Raw genomic sequence first — 20159 nt, forward strand, 5'->3', positions numbered from 1 at the left:
ACAGGGCAAAAGAACTGAATTGAGACAAAACTGCAAAAATCTGCCTATGGTCACCCTTAACTATTTAACAGAGTGGTGATCAGGATGTGCACAGGAAGACAGTAATCTAGCCTGAGGAGCAAACCAATTGAAATAATCAGAGGTAACAGTGCCAGGTACTCAAAAACAGGCCAAGAATACAGCCTGTTCCCATCAGCAAGAGTAGAAAAACTCCAGATTCACAGGGCACTGAATAGCAGACTCAGAGAGGCACCTGGGTGACACAATCAGTTGAGTGTCAGACTCCTGGTTTCAGCTTGGGTCATGATCTTGGGGTTGTGAAATGGACCTCTGTGTCAGGCTCCGAGCTAGGCACAGAGTCTACTTCAGATTCTCTCTCCTTCTCCCTCTACCCATCCTGTTCATTCTCTTTCTCTCAAATAAATAAGTAAATCTTTAAAAAATAATTTAAAAAATTAAAAGAGAAAGAGTGGGGCACCTGAGTGGCTCAGTCGGTTGAGCAGTCAACTCTTGATTTTGGATCAGGTTGTGATCTTAGCATCCTGGGATTGAGCCTCAAATCAGGCTGTGTGCTCAGCAGGGAGTCTGCTTGAGAATTCTCTCCCTCTTTCTCTGTCCCTCTCCCTTTTCTTTCTCTCTCTCCCCTTCAAATACATAAATGAATCTTTACAAAGGTGGAAAGAGCATCAGTGAGCTGTGGTACCTCTTCAAAGGGCAAGAACACCTGCAGGGAAAGAGTAGTATACCTGAGCACAATTCCACTGGACAGTGGTCCCGTGGTGTGCACAGAGATGTGGTCTGGGGTCATACATGACAGCAGAGGTAACTGTTTCTTGATGAGATCAAACCCATTATTTCTGTACAGTTAATGCTTACCAGCCAACACCTCCCATACAAGGAGAGAATGGGAAGGACCAGAGTCAAGAGGAGATGGAGGAGATGAGCCATGAAGTGCCCTGTGTAAGAATGAACCACAGTCCTATGTGTAGAGCACCTTGAAATGGACACACACAGGCACACACATTCTGCTAAGCACTAGGCCACATTATCCATCACTACCATCAGAATACAACTAACGCTTAACCTTCTCACTTTGTAAATCACATGGAGGCCATTTATTTCACAGCTTATCTTATAAAATAAGGCTGTAACAGAGAAATCAATAGGTTAAATTTACCACAATATAAACAATACACATGATGGATTTAGAACAGAACTGCAGCTTTATCCTCATTGGTTGCTTTGCAGAGAAAAGACACATTATGACTTTAAGATTCCTCTTTTCACTTGTAGAGATCAGGGAAAAGAAGCATTAGTTATGTGTTAAGCACTGAACATTGATCTTTATCCTAAACACAGAATATATCAAAATACCAGATTGGTTTTCAGAGAGAATCCCTTAATTATGCTAATCTACTATCCTGAATCAGAGGAAAAGAAATACTGAATATTAATGAGAAATTAATGAGAATAGCTTTCATACATAGTAAATAAAATTAGTTAGCCAGACCCATCAACATGATTTAAGCTAGCCTTTACAAAAAAAATTGTATTGCTTCAATTAATTAGGTAACACATTTTCAAAGGTCAAAAGCATGAAAACAATCGACTTGCTTAGATTACATTCCTTTCAACAAATTGGAGGGAAAATTTACAAAGGCAATATCATAAAAATAAAACAACAAAAAAGTTAGAATGTTAACTTCAAAACCAAAATTCAGTAAAAAGGCATTAAGTTCCCTTTGTTTTAACAAGAAATGAAATGGTTTTCCTTAGAAACTCCAACTCTGATGGATAAACATACTACAAGAAACCACAAAAACCCACTGCCACATTTGCTTTTCTATAAACACACAGGATATCTTCTGGAAAACAAGGCATATTGAAAGCCTAGCTCCATTAAATAATCCACTCTACATTTGCTTGTCAGATCTGAGAACAACAAAACCCACAAATATTATATCCACTTTGCAACATCTTGTATAACTAAGCCAAAAACTGACAAGTAGAAATCCAAATCATGTTATTTTAATTTTTTCTAATAATTTTTAGGTTTAAATAAATAAAAAAAATATTAATTTCAGTTTTCATTTCCTTTAGTATATTTATGTTACCCAATTGCTTCCATTAGGATGAAGCAGCCTCATATATTGACTTTTTTTCAAATGGGTTCTCTGCTGCCCCCTTCTGCCTAAACAAGACACAGGAAGTGGGTTCCCCAGATGTCAAAAATAACTCAAAGCCAGGCTAACAGAATACAAAATCCAGACTGGCATGAAGACTTGATTATCTTGTTTTTTTAAAAGAAGTTTTTCACTTTGCAACAGAAATCATTTTGTGTGTATCCTCAAATCTGATCCATGTGTCAGGTTTTGCAAACCCAGTGATGACAAGGGAAGGCACCCCCTCCCTTCTGCTTACTCTGCTAAGTAGGAAGCAATTTAGGAATCCCTTTTGTCATACATGCAGCCAGCAATCTCAGGTTCCTGGTAAAAACACATTACGACTTTAAAATTTGGGTTCCTTTATTCTCAAAAAACAATGGAATAATATTACTTCTCATCACTGGTCAAATGTACATATTCTCACTATGGTGGAATATATTTCTGTTAGAAAATATAAAGTAATAGTTACAGTGTCATGATTATTGATGTACTTATCCATCTCACTAGCACTGCAATGTAGCACAAAGGACATACATTCCTATGAGGCAAATAACAACAGCTACCCAATCCTGATAGTGAACTTTTAAAGGAAAGGGACTACAAGAAAAACACATGGTTCTATATAAATGCCTGTATATTATCTTATCAATAGCCAAGTATATAAGCCCAAAGCACGATGAAATTTTACAAGTAATTATTTTCTTTAGTAAAAGGCAAAATATTTATGCAATCTAAGGAGAAATCAGAGTATACAGATAATTATTTCAAAATTCAATAGAGAGTATATTTAAGGAACAAAAAGTAGCAGAACACAACTCTGCCTTCTAGTTTATTTTCCCAAAACTCAAATGTTAGAGAAAATTTTTCAAAATAAAAGAAGCAGAAGACATCATAAGTGCTCCCCTGAAAGCCACTGAAAGGGCAAAAATTGTTTTGTTTTGTTTTTTTTTAAGGATTTTATTTATTTATTTTGGAGAGGGGGGCAAGAGTACAGAGGGTGAGGGAAAGGGAAGAGCAGACTCTTCACTGAGCAGAGAGCCCAATGTGGGACTTGATACCAGAACCCTGAGATCATGACCTTAGCCAAAGGCAGACCCTTAACTGACTGAGCTACCCAGGCACCCCAGGGTAAAAATTGTTTTAAAGACAGACTAGGAGAGGTGCCTGGCTGGCTCAGTCGGAGGAACTTGTGATTGTGACTCTTGATCTGAGGGTCATGAGTTTGAGCCCCATGTTGGGTGTAGAGAATACTTAAAGAAATAAACTTAAAAACATTTTTTAAAAGCAGCCTATGAAATTTTTCCAAGTAGAGGATCCAGTAAAGCATATAATCTCAGAAGATATAACTCAATTCCATCCTATGTCTCAAATCCCCTGAAGACTCACAGAAGTACACCAGACACCTGCATTAAACCCACAGGGGAGTTATCGATGCAGGTCCATGCAGAACATAGTCCACCTTTGTCCAATGGTCAAATGAACCAGGTTAGAACTATCTCTTATGCCTACTAAGGAATATCAGTGATGAGAAACATTAAAAAAACAAACAAACTGTGGAGTACCTATTTCTGTTCATTTCATGCTGGCTTTATTACTGCCCTAACGAATCCTCTATTTTCAAACACTCATTCTCCCTCCTTCGTTATGAAGAGATCTTTGCCTTAAAAAAAAAATGCATGAAATGTCAGTGTTGTGTGAAAGTGAAAAGGAGCTTTATAAAAGGCATAAGTCATATACCCACCCTGGCTTTTCCAACTTTCTGCCTTCTTCCTCGGTATAGGAATGATGGCTGATGCTCCATAGCTGCTTTCAACCCTGTGGGTAAAGGTGAAAGCCAGGTACAGCACAACCAAAAGATTGTAGTTATTCATTTATTTTAGAGAAAGAGACAGAGATAGTGTGAAGGGGTGGGGCAGAGGGAGAGGGAGATAGAGAATCTTAAGCAGACTCCATGCTCAGCACAGAGCCCAACACAGGGCTTGATCTCATGACCCTGAGATCATGACCTGAACCGAATTCAAGAGTCAGACGCTCAACCGATGGAGCCACCCAGGAACCCCTAATCTCTGAGGACTCATTAAAGCTGCTACTCCAGCCCCAGAACCCTCATTTCCAGGCTTCTTCACATGAGCATATAAACTTCTGGATATACACCGCTGTAGTTGGTCTCTGTTCCTTGCAGCCAGATATTAGTTCTAATTAGTGCACTAGTCTTGTACAACTCTCTACCAGCCATCATATGACCAAACCCTGGTGCCTTTACAGCTTCACCTCCTGTCACACTATACCACCTTTCCTAAGAATGCTCTTCCCTAACCTGTCCTTAAGGTTCACAGATCAGAGTCCTCAGCCTGAAACCAGACCTCAACCCACCCACTACTGACTTATTAAATCCCCAGCCCCACAACCTAAGCTCAAGGGTCATTCCTGTGTGGTCTTTGCGGGCCGTCCCTCTCCCAGCCCAAGTAAGGATCTCCTGTGCTGCCTCTTTTCTCTCCCTCCATCAGCATCTCATTCTCAGCTCTACTCATTGGATTTTAATCATCTGTATGTGTCTGGCTTCCACAACCCTTGTGCTTGAGAGCAGGACGTACATCACATTTTCTCTATTCCCTTAGTATTTGGAATATTGCCTGACTCATGGCCTTGATGGGATGGCCAATATTTTGATTTATAAATAAATAATGGATCACAGGCCAGCCAAGCTTGAATGTGATTTGTTCTGTGAAATCATTATCAGTAACCCAACCTCTCCCTCCTGTGTGCCTCCAGAACGTTCTGTACATACCACTGAATAATGTACTATTTACGCACTTGCCTCTTCTGCTAGATGGTGAGATCCAGACGGGCAGGGACCATATGTTGTAATAGCTGGTATCTCAACACCAAGTACTGAGCCTGACTCAACCATGCTCAATAAATGTTTACTCAGTGTTAACAAAAAAGTGACTAAACAAAGAAGGGCTTCCTTTGATCTCACATTCATCGCACAGTGCTACAGCAGGGGTACAAAATGAGTAAGATATAGCCCTTACTTTGAGAAGGCTATGTGGCTATGTGTAATAATGATAGAAAAGTATGAATACGCCTTTTAAGACAGAGCATCATGCTATATCTGCGATCTTTAGCCCCCTTTATGTTCTACTCTTTAAATATTTTGTAATACTTAAGACAAAAGTAATCTTTTATAATAGTATAATCCTAATACATGATAGTTCTTGTTCTATGAGTATTTTAAAAAACTCATCTAGGAAATGCATAGCAACAAAGAACCACATGGAAACTTCCCTATGTTGCAAATGGAGTCAGAACATGGCTAACTGCCTTTCTTCCTGTACGTTTGTTTTACTTGACTTTCCACCATTAGGGTGAATTTTGAAACCCCATCCACTGTGCCAAGGACACTGCTTTCCTAATTATTCATCATTTTAATTGTAATCTTTTAAAAATAAAAGAGCACAAAATTCCTCAAAACATGTGTGTTAAAATAAATAGAGGTTAGTTTGAGATACTTTTAGTCTAGATATATTTTTTTGGCCAAGATATTTAATTTTCAGTTGTTCCCAGACAAGTAAAAATGTTGATTATTTTTCTTTCCTGTCCTAAAATTAATAGCAGCTAATGCCAGACTCTTTTAAAGAAGAATAAAGACTTGCCCTACAGGGCCATAACAACAAAAAGTAGGAAGACTATACTATTCTGGAAACTAGCCCTAAAATGAGTAATCAGTGATCTCATTCTGGGATAAAAAACACAATGTTAATGACAGCATCTGGGAATATCACTGATGACAGCAGTATCAAAACACAACAAAGAGTTTTACTAAAAAGTTTTCTAATTAAACAAAATATCATTAGCTAATTAAAATATTCCATGCTCTGGGTGCCTGGGTGGCTCAGTCAGTTGAGCTGCCAACTCTTGATTTTGGCTCAGACCATGACCTCGGAGTCGTGAGATTGAGTCCCGTGACCAACTCCTGGCTCAGCTCAGAGTCTGCTTGTTCCTTTCCCTCTGTTCTTCCCCTGCTCCAGTCACACACTCTCTCTCAAATAAATAAATAAAATCTTAAAAAGAAATTTATTAAATGCTCAGATTAAAATTCTAGCTCACACATATCTGTATCCTCTTTTGTAGTAAACTATAATGCCTCTAATGAGCTATTCCGATATTCAAAAATATTTCCATTTTCAAAAGAAAATATGTTTTTATTTTCTCAAATTTCAAAAATAAACACACTCTATAGAATGTCTAAAAAGGAAAGACTGATCCCATAGGAAGAAAGAATAAGAAAAGGTAATTTCCAATGTTTTCCAGAGTCAAATAGACATAGTACCAAGAATATATACCAGTCAAAATCACACATCTACACATCCTTATGAAAGTGTATTCATACATGACGGCATTAAGAATTTTGAAATCTACTCCTTGCTACTAAATGACAAACTGCTGAAGCTCCAAATATCTGTCATGTATTTCAAAAATAATACACTAAATAGTAATCCTATTTCATGTTAATGAAATATCCTCAGTTGCCAAGTACATTTCAAAAATGTACCAATTCATTAAAGAAAACAATCACATACTTGACTAAGGAATACGTATCATGTAACTCTTAGATGAATCTTTTCACTGAACTCTAGATGGTCATCATAACAAGCCCAAGTTTATGATATAGCTGGATCTCAGTTACACTAAATGCAAGATGGCAGCATGTGTGGTGATTGGACCAATCCCAGCTGATCCCCTGGACACGGAAACCAAGCAAATGTGCCCCTGCTATCCAGGACTGTTTTCATGTATGTACTAAAAAAACAGAATGCACAATGCAAACTACAGCAGTTATTAACTTCAGGAAAATCTTGTGGTCCCCAGAGGAGGCATATTTAAATCTACAGATCATGGAATTAATTCACAGGAAGTTTCTGTCATGAGAAAACACACTTTGAGTTTTTTGGCTTTTACTCTGACTTTCAGGGAACATGATATCTATAATATTCAGTGAAGTGCAATTAAAGAGAAAGATTAAAGGGGAGATAAGAGACTGTCCTTTACAGTGAGTGAATTCTCTTTCTTTCCAACCCTGTCCTCTCACCAAAAACTGAATAGCTTTAGTCAACTATGGAGTTCAAAATCACAGAAATCCAAAATTTTGAAGTTGCCAGAACAATTGTCAGATGATACCTGGAGCTGGACACGTTCAAAGCAATCCAGGATTAAAGAGAACTTCATGATACAAACATTGGAGGGCCGAGAGAAGGGGAGCCACCCTCTGCAACAGACTAAGTCATCCTGTGTTAGAAATTAAGCATTTCCTAATGGTGGCAGTCCTTGGTTTGCATTTTTATATTTTCGACCCTAATAAAACTGAAGCTCCTAACATTGTATTACATGCTTGTACTGTTTTACATAGGTAGTATAGTAAGTCCAAAAAACCTCATGAAACCATCACACAAAAATGCATGCTGTTTTGGGGCAGCTGGCTAGCTCAGTTAGTGGCATTTGACTCTAGATCTCAGAGTCATGAGTTCAAGGCCCCATGTTGGGTGTAGAGATTACTTGAAAAAAAAAAACAAAACAAAACCTTTTTAATAAAGATTTTATTTATTTATTTGAGAGAGACAGAGAACATGAGCGGTAGGGGGTAGGGAAAAGGGAACATGGAGCCCTAGGTGGGGCTTGCTCGCAGGATCCTGGAATCAGGACCTGAGCTGAAACCAAGAGTCAGATGCTTAATCAACAGCCCTTCAGGCACCACCCCCATCAGAAGAAGGAGAGAAAAAAAAAAAAAAAAACAAAAAAAACCTTTAAAAATCCATTCTGTCAATCTTTCCTGTTTTTTTTTTTTTCCTTTTAAGAAATATATGATTTTCTATAGGAAGTATCAAAGCCCCCACCAAAGGCAGAGACTAATTCTCCATTTGGTGCCATCAGCTTTTCTTCAGTCAGTGCCTCACACCTATCAGATGATCATTGCTATCCCTTTCACTGTGCTCATCTATAAATACACTGCATTTTCTTTATTTTTCAATCTCTCCATTTCAGATCCTTATCAGAATAAATTTTTTGTCTTTCTAAGTACGTCCTGCTCAGGCTTAATACCACACCTCTGCATAACAGATGTCAATAAGTATTTGTTGAATTAGTGCTAAATCCCTTTACTACTATCATTAGGAAAGAGCACTCAGTTTTAGTAAGTGAAAAATAACCTCTTTCTTTTTTTTTATAAATTTATTTTTTATTGGTGTTCAATTTGCCAACATATAGAATAACATCCAGTGCTCATCCCATCAAGTGCCCCCCTCAGTGCCCATCACCTAGTCACCCCAAACCCCCACCCACCTCCCCTTCCACCACCCCTAATTCATTTCCCAGAGTTAGGAGTCTCTCATGTTCTGTCTCCCTTTCTGATATTTCCCACTCATTTTTTCTCCTTTCCCCTTTATTCCCTTTCACTATTTTTTATATTCCCCAAATGAATGAGATCACATAATGTTTGTCCTTCTCCAATTGACTTATTTCACTCAGCATAATACCTTCCAGTTCCATCCACGTCGAAGCAAATGGTAGGTATTTGTCATTTCCAATGGCTGAGTAATATTCCATTGTATACATAAACCACATCTTCTTTATCCATTCATCTTTTGATGGACACCGAGGCTCCTTCCACAGTTTTTTAACCTACATTCTGGTCTTTGAAATGTTACAAACTGGCTCCTGATGTGACAAGTGGGACAAGTCATTAACCTCCCCACGTTTCAGTTTTCTCATTTGTAAAACATGAAATTGACCAATATGGCTTTTTAAAAAATATTTTATTTATTTGAGAGAGAGAGAGAGAGCGCACACACATGCCAGGGCAGGGAGAGGGGAACAGGAGGAGGGGCAGAGGAGGAGGGAGAGGGAGAGAATCTCAAGCAGACTCCATGCTGAGATGGGAGTACAAAGAGGGGCTCCATCTCATGACTCTGAGATCATGACCTGAGCTGAAACCAAGAGTCAGACTCAAATGACTAAGCCACCCAGGCATCCTATGGACAAAGTGACTTTTTTTTTAAAATTTTTATTTATTTATGATAGTCACACACAGAGAGAGAGAGAGAGAGGCAGAGACATAGGCAGAGGGAGAAGCAGGCTCCGTGTACCGGGAGCCCGACGTGGGATTCGATCCCGGGTCTCCAGGATCGCGCCCTGGGCCAAAGGCAGGCGCTAAACCGCTGTGCCAGCCAGGAATCTCGACAAAGTGACTTTTAAAGAAATTCTTTCTGCAATGAAAGACTATAATTCTATGATTTTTTTAAAGGCTGTAATGACCAAAATTATCTGAAGGTAATTGAAGAAATTGCATAATATTGAAAAATGCTGTGCACAAATAAGAAGATGCAGTTTGAGTAGAGCCAATTTCCTAACATGTATCGGCCATCTATTAAGTGTAACACACTGTGCTAGGCAATGTAAGTACACAAAAATGCATAAGACCATCCCTAGGGCTTTCAATCTAATGGGTGAGATGGATAAGGAAAAGACTATAATGTAAGGGAGATAACATAAATGCTGGAAAGTGACATAAATAACATAATTTTATAAAGACAACAACTGGATGTGCTGTCTCCAGCTAGATTATGTCTTACAGTTCCAGACAAAGACCTGGACAGCCTTGCCCCAGGCCACCCATGACACTGCACTGGAGTGTGATCTTCCGCTTAAAACATGATCTGATCATGTTTCCCTTACTGGATTTCTGATATGTCAACTATTATGTGACTTCACTCTAGCTGGCAAGTGTGTTGATACCAGCAAACCTTGAATAATCTGCTTTCACACTCCCTACACTGAGGTAGAATCCACAGCCAATCCCTCTCAGACAAAACAAAACAAAACCCTACAAAATGATCACAAATTAAGTCATTAGAGTACAACTTTTACTCCTAGGAGTATGTAGTAACTCTTCATATCAAATTAAAGACAAGGTCCCTCATGCCTATTGGTAAAGGTGGTGACCACATGGCAGACAATGGGTCTGTAGGACAAAGAAACCAGAGTCACATCTTTCAGTATCTCTTGCTTCCAGTATAGACAGTCCAAAAAAAAAGAGTAAACAAAAACAAAAGGAACCTTGTAAAAAAATCAACACTAAGGAAGCAATCACTGAGTGTTCAACACTGCAGAAAATACAGCTGGGAACCATGAATGATTGAGGAGTTATAAGGAAATAAGTATTCTGAGGGAGTGGTGACAAAGCATAAAAGATACTTCAGCAAAACGAAGGAACAGAAGAAAGAGAAACAGCAAAAGTAACGATAATCTTGATCTGAAGTGGTGACAGGGACTCCGAAAAATAGACAGATATCAGTATGTGGCCTGAAACTTAGATGATCAGAGAAAAGAAAATAAGAAATAGTTCTGTGAGCAGAAAGGTGATGAGGGGGTGCCCGGTGGGCTCAGTCGATGGAACACACAACTCTTGATTTCGGGCTCATGAGTTCAAGCCCATGTTGGGTGTAGAGGTTACTTAAAAAAAAAAAAAATGATACTTTAAAAAAGAAAGAAAGAAAAGAAAAGAAAGAAAAGAAAGAAGAAAAGAGAAGAGAAGAAAAGAAAAGAAAAGAAAGAAGAAAAGAAAAGAAAAGAAAGAAAAGAAAAGAAAAAAGAAAGAAAAGAAAGAAAGAAAAAGAAAAAAGAAAAAAGAAAAAGGAAGGAAGGGAAGGGAAAGGGAAGGGAAAGGGAAGGGACGGGAATGGAAGGGGAGGGAGGAAGGTGGCAGGGGGAGGGGGAGGAGGAAAGGAAAGGAAAGGAAAGGAAAGGAAAGGAAAGGAAAGAAAGGAAAGGAAAGGAAAGGAAAGGAAAAAATGATGGTGAACTGGAGTGTTAACTACCTACCCATTCTATCCCCTTTGTACACAATAACCTTCGGGGAATCTGTAAGCTGTATCTAAAGAGGGGCCTGGGAGGGGATCCCTGGGTGACTCAGCTTAGTGCCGCCTTCAGCCCAGGGAGTGATCCTGAAGACCCAGGATCGAGTCCCACATCAGGCTCCCTGCATGAAGCCTGCTTCTCCCTCTGCCTGTGTCTCTGCCTCTCTGTGTGTGTGTGTGTGTGTGTGTGTCTTTCTCTATCATGAATAAATAAATAAAATCTTAAAAAAAAATAAAAATAAAGAGGGGTCTGGGGAGTTAGGAGAATTAGAAGCCACCTGAACAGATTTCAGCATTCCCAGAAGCTATCAGCTAGTCATCTGAAAACTGCTTCAAACACTTCCAGAGTACCCAGGGGCAGTTGTACATTGATGCGGCTTGCTGCCAAGCCTAGTCAAGAAGCAGCACAGCACAGCAGCTCAGGTTGGTCACAAGCCCTACAGGATAGCTTTAGATCAGCAGTCCTTAGAGGGAGTGCCACTACCCCTAGCGGTGATTTGGGGTGTTTTTAGTTACTACAGTGGCATCTGTTCAGCTGGAGCCAGGCTTGCTAGAGAGAACAGTCTTGGGAAACAGAGAATTGCTCTGCATCCTGCAAGTCTTTCAAATGTCCCATCATGTTTTCTTGTAGATGAAAAATTCCTGTTTGTAATTACCTAAACTTAGAGCCCAAATCCTCTTCACTTATAGACACAAAGTATTTTTGCACATTTTAATATATACTGAATTTTCAAAGACTGCAGCTTCCTTGAACGTAAATGGAGGAAGAATTATACTTTGTTTTGTTTAGAACGATACCAAGACTTGTTCACCATTTTGGAAAAACGTCACCAACTCACGGTGTTTAAGTTATTAATACAACACACCTGCATCAATCTACAGATGTTACGTTTATCTAACATAGATGGAGATTGCATAATAGATGTGGATGTTACATTTATGGTGATTCTGTGTATTTGTATATACTTACTTAGACCACATTTCAAAGTTTCATATATAAATAACTGCTGCCAATACTCAGTTGAAAGTTGTTCTACTTTTTTTAATCCGAACTTCCCTATTACAAGTAGATTCAAATATCCGAGTACTTATTGCATTTCCTAGAGCAGTCCTCAGCAAGTATTTACAGTCAAATGCATTCAATATTATTTTTCCTTTTAATTTATATTACAATTAGAGCATGATTTTAATTTTAAAATTATGTGTATAGGTATTTACATAATCTTTAAATTTCATTTCAGAAATAAAATATGTAATAAAGAGGGGGAATTGTATCTCCTAGGGTTAGCAACTACTGTGTTCACTGCACCAGAGAGAAACTGGAATGGATTCTGATAAGCCTACAGAGAAAGGCAAAGGGCAAAAGGATCAAAAGTTGATGTAAGCACTGAAAAAGAAAACATCTCCCAGTCACGACTAACAAAAGGAGATGCTAACAGATTAGCACAACACCAGGATCTGAGGGACAGATTTCCTGTTCTTTCAGTGCAGCTTGGCATCAGCACTTGACCGCCTCTCCTTCACAGAAAACATCTTTTCTGTCAACAAATGCAGCTTAGAGGAGTCTGAGTATGTCCAGAAACATTGGTGTTGCAGGCGATGATGATTCTCTACTGAGAAGCACTTGACTAAAGACAGTTGGGAAATCCTCAAGCTGATGATGAATGCTCTATTTTGCTTTTAAAGAACTAATTTCTAAACTGGTCTAATTCGTAAACTGCATAAGGGGCAGAGACACAGGAGAGACATGAGTGGGGAAGAGAAGAGGTGTAGTCAACATGGGTATATAGTATATTGTAATTTCTATAATCAGGGTTACATTTGATTAGTATTAGTAGTAAGTATTAATCTGTTATTATTACCAAGTTGCACAACACATGGTAAGAGCAGAAATGTAGACACAAAGCAAAACCCTAACTGGCAGATTTAATAATACTAATAATCATATGTCTTCAACTCATTGTTCAAATGTCATCTTCTCAGTGAGACCTAAGGTGACTCCCTATTCAAAACTGCACTCTAGAGGCACCTGTGTGGTTGAGCATCTGCCTTTGGCTCAGGGAATGATCCCAGGGTCCTGGGATCCAGTCTCACAGTGGGCTCTCTACAGGGAGCCTGCTTCTCCCTCTACCTATGTCTCTGCCTCTTTCTCTGTGTCTCTCATGAATAAATAAGTAAAATCTTTAAAAAAATTAAAATTAAAATAAAATAAAACCGCAGTCTATTCCAGAATCCTACATTTCTAATTTCTATAATGAGGCTTAATTTTGCCCTATGGCTCTATCAATTTCTATCATGCTATATAATTTATTTATTTACTGTGGCTATTGCTGCTTCCTATCACTAGAATATATTCTCTGTGAGGGGAGGAGGCTTTGCTTCTTTTGTTTGCTTTATAACCCAGTATCTAGAATAGTGTCTGGAACATAGTTGGAGTCCAATACATGTTTGTGTACGAAAAATAGCACCTACCATTTACTGAATTCTTTCTATGGATCACACACATTAAGTGCTCTACACAGAGGAATCTTATTGAATCCTCACTAAAAAACCCCAGGAGGTAAATATTATGAATTGCCATTATTAAGACGAGCAAATTGGAAATTAGAGAGAAAAAAAAAAGTTGTTCAATGTAGTACAGCCAGTGAGCAGTGGGGCCGGTATTAAAGTCAAGCCCAGGTAGTCTGACATGAAAGCCTATTCTCCAGTCAATGCAATGGAACTTAGTAGAGCTCAGACCCTGTCCTTCTCCCTCGGGGAGATAAAAGAGGACTTTGGATTAGGTAGCCTCAAAGTTTATCTCATGTTTGCTCACTGAGGCCCCCCAGCTAAATGTGCAAGATGAAAAATACTATATATTTTAAAGATTTATTTCTTTGAGAGAGAAAGACAGAGTATGTGGACAGGTGCATAAGCGGCGGGGGGTAGGGAGCAAAGGGAGAGCCAGTGAATCTTTGAGCCAACTCCCCACTGAGTGCAGAGTCCGAATCGGAGCTCCATTTCACAACCTGAAATCATGACGTGAGCCGAAATCAAGAGTTCAGACACCCAACCAACTGAGCCACCCAGGTATCCTGAAAAATAGTATCTTAATATACTTGTATTTCTAAATACCTCAACGTTGGGGTCATGGTAATTGTTAACTTAACACTTTTAAAACAAAGAAAGACCTGCACCTAAACATTCCTGAAACAGAAGGAAATTTCTTCATCAAATGCAGTAAAAATGAAAATGAGGAACAAAGCAGAGCATGGTTGATGGCAGCTTCCCAAACTGACATTTTATATTTTTTCATTTGGTCCAAGTGGCTTTGAGGGACTCACCTTTTGACATTCAGTGCTTTTTCCTTTCAACCTGCAGCATCTTCTGCTGCATGTTCACTATTCAAACTAGACCAAAGGGAACAATGACAGTCTGCCACTATTATTCTGCCATTTAATCAAACCTGAATAAAGTGCTTGTGTGCAGAAGGAAAGAGAAATGTGTCAAGGGACTCACTAGAGGTTACATGAAGAGGCTGCCAGGAGAGGACTCATCTGTTCACAGAAGGTGAGTAATTTCTCCATCAGGATTGAGAAAGTTCTGAACACATTTCTTTCTCTCTTTTTTAAGACAGAAAATGGAGAGAACAATTTCACAGCACCTGTTAACTGGTGAGGGGAACACTGTAAATTCTTGACATATAAATAATCATGAACACATAGCAGAAAATACTTCACTAGGCTGCCCTTCACTGAATTGTCTCAAGGATATTAAAAGTTAAAGTTCTAGTAATTTAAATATACAACTATACCTACAACTACTCCATTTTAAAGGCAGAGATACTTGGGGAGCATCTGGGTGGCTCAGTGGGTTAAACTGAGTTAATCCAGTGGGATAATCCAAATCTTGGTTTTGGCTCAGGTCCTGATCTCAGAATTCTAGGATAGAGCCTCACCTCAGGCTCCCTGCTCAGCATAGAGTCTGCTTGAGGATTCTCTCTCTTCCTCTCCCTTTGCTCCTTCTCTCTCTCTAAAATAAACAAATATTTTAAATGTGTGTGTGTGTGTGTGTGTGTGTGTGTGTGTACTTGCATACATACATACACACAACAGATAACCCCAAACCCTTAGGCTTCTCTGCCCTTTCATATATTATTCTCCATATCTTCAGTGGTGAGGACAGAGTGAATTTTCACAAACTGAGCTCCTATTTACAAGTATTGTACCAATTTTATGCCCCTGAAAACCTGGAAATTTAAAATTACAAAACAGGTAACTCAGAATGACTGCATTCCATGGGAAGACCAATTTATGCTAAAATGTACTCATTCTTATAGAGTAACTGGCCTTTGAAAATTTAAAAGCACATCACTCAAAAAAATAAAACAAAACAAAACTACAACCTACATTTATTATTTGGAAAGAAGCTACAAACCTTAAATGAAAATAGAGCATTTTTGTTTTCAAAATCCAATTTTTACTCTCCTTGCATAACAGAGAATTTTAATCTCTTCCTCATCACAGGAAGAAAAGGCTATTTATTATAAAAGCAGTAGTCATGTGCCACTCACTGCTCTTCAGATGGCTCTGACCTTTTTGAAAGAGACCAATTTTTGCATTTCCATTTCTTTCACCTAGACTATTGCAATGGCTTGAGAGTTGACTTTCTAATCTATCACTGACACTATTACCAGAATTATCTTATTAAATCATCATTATCATGCTATTGTCTTGCTTAGAAACCTTAAATAACTATCTCCTATAGGATAAAGTCCATATTTCATACCAGAACACTCAAGAAACCCCATGACCTCACTTTTCCAGTGCCTTATATCACACAACAAAGATCAACATACCCTGGTTCTAAAGACCAGGAACACACCAAGTCCTATCTATGGGTCTAGGACTTTATCATCTGGCTCCCTCAGTCCCTCCATTTATCTGCCACTGACATGTAAAATCAACCTTAGCCCACACATATCCTACTTTATTCTTGAATACGTTCTCAATACTCATAGTCATAATTGTTTGTTTTTTTTTTGCATTCCCACCACACACGTTTTATCTCTCATGATAAATGATGTTTATCATGATTAGGATTATAGGTGGTTCTCTGCATTTTCCTCTTTCCTGCTACTGTGTAAGATCAATGATCCTCTTATTAAACTCCAGATGACCAAAAGTACCAACAAATGATGGTTTCACAGTGAATTTTTGCTGAATCAAAGCGTGAATTAATCACACAATCAACCAACAAATCAGTAAGAAGGGGAAAAGGCAAAGCTTTGAGCAATGACAGGGCTTTGAGCACCTGCATTTATACATGTCATCACCATGGGTTTTTCAGGAGACAAAATAAATATACCAAACGTGTGTGTGTGTGTGTGTGTGTGTGTGTGTGTGTATTCGTAAGCATATGCACACATGCATGTATATAAAATAAACACATGGATACCGAAAATCAAAATCAATACCATTTATAATTGTCCCCCCAAAAATGAAATACTTTATTATAAATCTAACAAACATGTATGGAACTTGTATGATGAAAACAGTATAATGCTGATGAAAGAAAACATAGAAGGTCTAAATAAATAGAGCAACATGTCATGCTCATGGATTAGAAGACTCATCGTAGTAAAAATGTAAATTCTCTCCAAATTAACACACAGGTTTAATGTAGTTACTATAAAAATCCTAGCAACAATTTTTGTAGATATACACAAGATTATCCTAAAATTTATTTGAAAATACAAAGGAACCAGAATAGCTAAAACAATTGTGAAAATGAGTAAAGTGAGAGGTATCCGACTACCTGATTTCAAGACATTATATAGCAACAGTGATCAAGACTGTATGGTATTGACAGAAGAATAGACACATACACAAATGAAAATCCTGGACTCTAGGAGTAGGCAAAGAGCTCTTAGATCTGACAGCAAACACACTACCCAGAAAATGAAAATCTTGATAAACTAAACTTCAACAAAATTTAAAGTTTTTGATCCAAATAAGACCATCTAAGAGAATAAAAAGACAAATTACAGACTAGACGAACCATTTGTAAACCATATATCTGATAAAGGACTAGTATCTAGCAGATATAAAGAACTCTCAAAATTCAACAGTTTGTAATGTGAACATTTGATTTAATGCAAAAAAGGTGACTTTCCCAAACTATGTCATGTAAATCAACTCATATGGCATGGCATGACTGAGGAAAAAGCAGAATATCATGAGCATTCCACTCCTGGGCTCTTGGAATTCTTGAAAAAGACAGTTGTTCTAGTTCTCATCAAGTCAGAAAAGAATGAGAATGTTTTCCTTTTCTTTTTTTAAAGATTTTATTTATTTATTCATGAGAGACACACAGAGGCAGAGACATAGGCAGAGGGAGAAGCAGGCTCCATGCAGGGAACCTGACATGGGACTTGATCCTGGGTCTCCAGGATCACACCCTGGGCTGAAGGCGGCGCTAAACTGCTGAGCCCCAGGGGCTACCCAAGAATATTTTCCATAGCAAATCTCCATACTTTACTAAATAGAGAAGCCAAAAAGAAGTTTTAAAAAAATTTAAAAATTTTAAAAATAAACTTTTCAAAAGGCCTGAATATTATTAAACTTGATATCTAATGATAATATCTCACTGTCTCTTAGCAGTTTTTAATTTTGATTTCTGTAGTTCAAAATTTATATGAAAAGAAGAGCCTAAGGGTGCCTGGGTGACTCATTCAGTGTCACTAAGTGTCTGCCTTCGGCTCAGGTCATGATCACAGGGTCCTGGGATTGAGTCCCAGATTGAGTCCCACATTTGGCTTGCTGATCTGCAGTGAGATGGAGCCTGCTTCTCCCTCTGTCTCTGCCTATCACTCCCTCTGTGCTCTATCAAATAAATAAATAAAATATTTAAAAAAAAGAAAGAAAGAAAGAAAGAAAGAAAGAAAGAAAGAAAGAAAGAAAGAGAAAGAGAAAGAAAGAAAGAAAGAAAAGAAAAGAAAGAAAGAAAGAAAAGAAAAGAAAAGAAAAAGAAAAGAAAAGAAAAGAAAAGGAAAGGAAAAAAAGGAAAAGAAGAAAGAAAAGAAAAGAAGAGCTTAAGAAGCCCATCTGATATAACAGCTTACCTCACCTAAACCCATGATTCTTCACTCACGTCATCACCCTCGGCAACTATTAATGGAGGGAGGGCTGTGGCGTTATCGGGAGCAGCAAGAAAAACCTCTTAAAAAATTAAAACTTTCTCTCTCATGAACATATTTTTTAAAAAGGAACAAAGAAAAAGAGAGCAATAAACTCATTGTTGTCAAAATAATTCTTGAAAATGTTTCACTATTCTAATTACAGCAACAGTGAAGTTAGGAAATGACACTGCTGTAGCTATTAGTATTATAATTTAAATTATACCCTAACTTAAGTTTTCATTTTTAAACTCTGTAATTCAACTATTGCCATCTATAGGCTAAAGGTACATCAAACAGAATATATTATTTTTATGATCAGTTATCTTAAAAATCCATGATATTGGACCAAAAGAACCCATTTCTATATATAGGCAAAGATGGCCTTGGGGAAATGATTAGTGAACCTTCAGATAAAATGACATTTTAGTCTTCCTTTACAAACCACATCTCCTAACCTAGCACATCAGCTCACTTTGTCATTTGCTGTATTACATTATGAAAAATGTTTTTATTTTCTCACCTTTCCTTCTAGAAGTGGCATATGACTGACACTTCAAGAGGAATAGCCTTTACTTGAAAATCCTTTCTTTTAGAAATGCTGCAAACATATATTCCAACCTAAACTCCATTAAGACATATATGAATATACATATGAATGATATATAATTTATAGATAATCTAGATAATTTATAAATTTTGTAGGTGAAATTTAAATTATACATCAATAATACAGTTTTCATAAGATAAATTAACACATACTACTTACATGCCCTGGCAAGTCCACTAATATGCTTTGAAATTAAATGCAGATTCTGTATGTGTGTGCACACACGTGCTTAGCTTTTAATAGTTTCTCAAAAGAATCTATAAATCAAAAAAGTTAAGAACTACTGTATTTTTCCCAAATGGCCATTATATTACTTACCTAAAAGTATCATTCTGAAAAGGGGACATAATGCTCTCTAACTTTTGGAGGTCTTAAGTAATGATGGAGCTTTCTCTTTACCTCCACACCTCTATATAATTGAAATGAGTTTAGCAAATATTATTTCCTCCCACATTTTTAATTTCTACTCAACCACTAAATAATAGAGTTTTAAAGGATGCGTATTTGCACATTTAATAGTAAAATTACTATTATTTAAAACTCTAATACACTCATACAAATTGACAAAATAAATCTTCTGCCTTGATAGGTTGAGGAGTTATAATGTTTTGGTCATCTACCTGAAGGCTTTTCAATCCAAACCTGTTTAATGAGGTCTGTCTATGCTGCTTAGGGTAGGGGCGGGCCCTGTCTCATCCATTCTTCCCTATCTAAGGCCAAACATATTAATTCTAATAGTTCTTGATTAATTAATATTGTATGCCCTGATTAAGCCTATCATTTGAACTGTTGAAAGCAATCCCAATCTGGACAGTTTTAGTACACTCTAGAAATGATGGAGGGTAACAAATAAAAGAAGCCATCTTAGAGACACGTGGTAAAATCTTCCAGGGAACTATCATTTCCAGTCATATTCCTTGAGTCATTTCATAACAAATCAATGCTAATAAACATAGGAGTAATTAGGCAAAGAACATGAACTTGCTTAAAATACAGAGATAGTAAGTGATTCCAGTATCAATCTTCCTAGATATACCAAATATATCTATACAGAGATCTACATATATTTAGACAAGAATAGGAATACACAGTCAAAATCCTTGCATGTTCAAACCAAAATGAAATTTTAAATAGAAGAGAAACATGTAAGATCATACAAACAGAAGGAATTTCTAGGGGTGACCTAGTTCAAACTCCAAGTGGCTATTTGTTATTCAAAGTAAGTTTTGTAAAGGTCCCTAGGATTATAAAGTGCATTATTAGGCGTAGAGCTCTCCAAAACTATCCTCTGTTCAATTATGAAAACAGGAACAAAA

At 37.6% G+C, this 20159-nt stretch overlaps 1 protein-coding gene across 7 annotated transcripts in view; it reads right to left on the reverse strand.

Annotated features, from left to right (window-relative positions):
- The window catches only part of SMYD3 (SET and MYND domain containing 3), a 794127-nt gene that overhangs the window by 424020 nt on the left and 349948 nt on the right, over positions 1-20159 (reverse strand). The gene's annotated exons all lie outside the window — the stretch shown is intronic.

This window comes from Canis lupus, chromosome 7 (genome assembly GCF_003254725.2).
Source record: "Canis lupus dingo isolate Sandy chromosome 7, ASM325472v2, whole genome shotgun sequence".
Lineage (NCBI taxonomy): Eukaryota > Metazoa > Chordata > Mammalia > Carnivora > Canidae > Canis > Canis lupus.